The following is a 4,545-nucleotide window of genomic DNA, read 5'->3' as shown; positions in this document are numbered from 1 at the left end:
CATCCCCTCTCCCTCCGTGATTTCATCCTACCTCTACGCTCTAAGGGTTCTTTCAGGTCACAATAGGGTAAAGTGCTAAGAGTCAAACTCACCGGGCTTAATTACGCAAGAAATAGAGTGAAGCGCTGAAATAATCCCCAGTATCTCGGGCAATTGACCAGACTAGCCGCCTTTCGCACGGATTAGGATTAGATCTATAATAGGAATAGGGTTTATCACTTGGAGTCCCTAGAGCTTTTGGAAGTAACCTTATACGACTAGGTGTTGAGACTCGAGCGATTTCTCCGCTAGGGTATAGTGTAGGGTGAGTCATGGTTGACCTTAGGTTTTGGACCATGTGTTTTACGATTTTGATGACACGATGACAAGCATCGCTTGAGAAACATAATGTTGGTCTTGCACTTGAAACAATAGTCCTAGTGTGAGCAATGTTTGGGTGCTCCTAATTTCGGGCCGATCAGCTTCTCCTATCCTTTTATTTGCGCCCCTTATTCTTTTCTTATTTCTATTTTTAATGATTTTGTTCACACCACTAACAATTCATCTTCATTCTAGCAAATCTGCAATCTTATGCTTCTCGATCACTATTCCTGTGGATACGACTACCCACTCACCAGTATTATTACTCGACAAACCTGTACTTATGGTTTACATACAAAAAGGACATTGTCAAGTTTTTGGCTGCCACTATCGGGGAATAGGTGTTTTGGAAACACTTTGCACTTTGCTATTTTAGCTATTCATCACTTATTCTATTTTCACACTTTCTTTATTCTTCCATCATTCTCGACTTTTTCTTTTCTTTAAAAACCTCCGTGTTATGACCGAGGAAACCCTTTGACATTGGGTTGAAGAAAAATCCAAACATTGAATTAAGAATTCATAGAAGGGGAAAAGAACCTATTCAAGAACATTCAAAACTCGTCTAAATAGAATGTGAAGGGTCCCGTTAACATGATAGAATGAATGAGCAAAGCAGATGACACTATTAGACTATGCCAAACCCATGCTCTTGTAACGCAGCCTAGTATCAGGCGGCTAACGATCACGGCTAAGAATTTTGAGCTCAAGCCAAAGTTTCATTCAGATAGTTACAAAGTAGACACAATTTAATTTTTTAAATGATGAGGATACAAACAATCACATTGAGAACTTCTTGAAAGTGTCTGACATGCTCAAGATTAATGGTGTTATGGATGATGCTATCAAGTTGAGAGCCTTCCCATTTTCGTTGGAAGGGAAATCAAAGTAATGGCTATATTCATTACCTAGAGCATCGATCACCACTTGGGAGGAGATGGTAGAAGCCATTCCTTGCCCGATATTTTTCCTCTTGGAAATCGAGACACTAGAAATGAAATATCATCTTTTGTGCAACAGAATTGGAGTCTCTATATGAGACATGGGATAGGTTCAAGAAGCTCCTGCGGAAATGCCCTCAACATGGGTTTTTCGAGTGATGATCATTCAGACTTTCTATAATGGTTTGAATCCAACCATGAAGCAGTTACTTGATGCGAAAGAAGAGGGAGGTACCTTACGAAGCAAGACCTCACGAGGCCCCGACATCTCATTGAAGAAATTGCTATGAATAGTTATTAGTGGAACACAAAGGACCGCAAAAGAAGGTAATCGGACTTCTATGAGATTGATGGAAGTTACCTCATTAGCGCACCTAGGGTTAAGTCATTGAGCGAGTTAGACACTCTAACTTCTCCTAGAGTGGCGCACTCTAACTAGTTGCACCGGGTGGGGAGGACATGCTCATCCGATTGCCCAATTTCTATTGGTGGAACATCCTCATTAGAACAAGTGGATTTTGTGGGTAATGCAATGAGAAACCAAGGCAATCCATATAGCAACACCCACAATTCGGCTCGAGGAGCTATCGAATCTTTCACTGAGTAATTAAGGGCAACAAAGGCTATAACACCACCGAGATTCCAACAATAATGACAACAACAACCCTCTAACATGGAAAAATTGAGTTTTCGGTTTGGAGACCTTGATGACCAATTTAGAGAAAGCTTTTGACTAAGTTCATCCAATCGTCTGACACAAGGTTTCAACTACGGCTACACTTCGCAACCACACCGCTGGCCATTGCATAATTCTAGAGAATCAAGTGGAGCAGATAGCGAAGTCATTACTGCGAGACCTTAAGATAGCTTTACCTAGTAACACCAAAATGATCCCAAGAGAACATGTGAAGGCTTTGAGGAAGTGGTCGTGTAGTTGAGGGTGAGGCTCCCAAGTGAGAAGACCAATGTTGAACCACTAGAGATGTGGAGATTGAGGAAATAGTGAAAGAGAAGAGGGTGGCATCCCCACCCTACAAAACAAGAACCCGTTATCCTTTAAGATTGAAAACGACCAAAATGATGAGCAATACAAGAAGCTTTTTAGGTCTATTCAAGCAGCTTGCATATCAACATCCCATTTGTGGAGGCTGCTTGTCTCAAATACCCTCGCTATAAAAAGTTTTAAAGGACCTCTGACCAACAACAAAGAAGTTGGAAGAGAGTGCATCCGTGATTCTAGATGCTTCATGTTCGCGAGGGTGCTGTAAAATCGAATATGCCAAACAAAAAGAGAAAGATCCCTAAGCTTCATCATTCTGCGGCAAACATTGGCAATTTGGTGAGGAGAAGGCATCTGGCGCACTTAGGGGCCAAGATCACGCCATGCCTTACACATTCTTCCAAGGCTCTTATCGACATAGACTTGTGGAGAGTTGACATCGAGAGTTGGTGATGACAAGTTGACATATCTCCTTACCAAAGCCATGAGATATTCTCTCTTGACTTTGATGATACTTTACCCCTCTGACACTACCGATGAGCTAATCGCATGAATATGTGCGTGAAAAATGATATGCTCTCAGACCCAGATGAGGGGTTACTAGACCAAGAGGTCGAGAATGAAGAAGTTTTGATGCTTGGTCTAGAGGACAAGGTGTATCTCGCCTCTGGGATCATGAAGAAGATGATCCCTAAGATGAAGTGAAAGCAAGGAGACGCCACAAGAAACACCCCAAGGCTAATGGAGATGTGTGCAAGAATGAAGTAAGGGTGATGTGCCCCTCATGTGGTAACATGCTCGACAACTCCCCTCTACCTTGAAATAATTATGCTCATCATGCTTTCGTGTTATGGGATAAGAGGAAACCTTCATCTATGAGCCCTCGTGAAGGTAAGAAGAGGCACGCTAAGTTTAGTGGACATTAAACAAGCACTCTTAGGAGGCAAACCCAAGTCTCTCATCGCTTTTCTAGGTTTTAGTTTAGTGCTTGCATGAATAAGAGCTTGAGTGTTGGTGTCTTAATTTTTACATACTTTTGTTGTGATTTTCTGGTGGATCATTGGTGGTTTCGTGTGCTTAATTGTGATTGCCAAAGTTTCTTGGTCATTTGAGTGTGTTTTGCATGATTCTCCGTCGGGCTGTTCATAGTATACAAGCTCAGACAGCATACAAGTGTGCGAAATCTTTGCAAGTAGTCCGAAAAATTTTTCTAAATCATCTAGGAGAAGACACACTACCGGTGTAGGGAATTTACATACCCAAGTGTGTTTTTATTCATAGCTTTATCTCTGAGAGACATGTAGCGCAGAGTGTCTCGTGCAAACGACCTTTGTGATGGTCACCGATAAGCTTGCAGCGATAAGAACACGTAAGTGTTCTTTCCCTATGTCTGAGCATTACTTTTCTCGTGGTTTAACGCTAATATGTGTGTATTTATGCTAATTCATGTGAGGTAATCTCATGGAGGTAGCTGCCAGGAGATGACATGATGAAAAGAAAGAAGTCAACTGGGCTCATAATGCACCGCTGAGGAAATGTCGTAAGGTTCAAACGTCAAGACATAGGGCTCGGGCTTGAGATGCGTGAATGTTTGCCAACCTCCTCGTATTCGAAAAGTGGGAGCACAACTATTCGGATGAAGCACAAGGGCGTCACATTCACATTCCCGACTGTCCATAGAACAACAGATCTCCACCAACATGTCCCACATCGAAGAAGCAAACCGATCCAATGTAAACATGATGCACCGCTTGCATTACCCCGATGAAAGTATGATTCGAAGTATTTTGGGTACTACAGTAGACACCCAAAGTAAGAATACCACATCAAGACCGCTCATACCCCATAGAAATAGGAAAAACAAAGAGAATCCACGGCCCGGTGAAAACCATTGTACGCTACACAAAGTGCGTGCGTGACTATCCAAATTTAAAAGCCTATTTCAAACCCCGCAAGATTATTTCTCCATCTTTCCCAACTTGAGAGGGCTGCGTAAGCAGTTTTGAGAGGTATCTGGCCAGGGCTGAGAGGTTCAAACACCTAACATCATGACATTTGGAAGAAGGAGAGCTGTTATAACCTATCCAAGTAGGCGTATCCTAGGTCGGATAAAGGGACCTCAACCGAAAGAGACCTCCACAAGACCATCGCCATCAACAAGGGTTTCTATAGATGCTTTGTTTTTACATTCAATACTGTTGATTATATCTAGCTCCATGAGACTAAACCCTAGTGGGTACTTAG

The 4,545-nt window shown here is 42.2% G+C and overlaps 1 non-coding gene across 1 annotated transcript; it reads right to left on the bottom strand.

Annotated features, from left to right (window-relative positions):
• Positions 1-1,344: 1,344 nt before the first annotated feature.
• Positions 1,345-1,450, bottom strand: LOC120255808. The gene has a single exon (XR_005535106.1). It is a non-coding gene; the product is annotated as a small nucleolar RNA R71 (small nucleolar RNA).
• Positions 1,451-4,545: the final 3,095 nt, after the last annotated feature.

The sequence above is a fragment of the Dioscorea cayenensis genome, unplaced genomic scaffold (assembly GCF_009730915.1).
Source record: "Dioscorea cayenensis subsp. rotundata cultivar TDr96_F1 unplaced genomic scaffold, TDr96_F1_v2_PseudoChromosome.rev07_lg8_w22 25.fasta BLBR01001204.1, whole genome shotgun sequence".
Lineage (NCBI taxonomy): Eukaryota > Viridiplantae > Streptophyta > Magnoliopsida > Dioscoreales > Dioscoreaceae > Dioscorea > Dioscorea cayenensis.
Note: the sequence above shows the minus strand (reverse complement) of the source record. Positions and strands in the feature narration are given on the sequence as shown.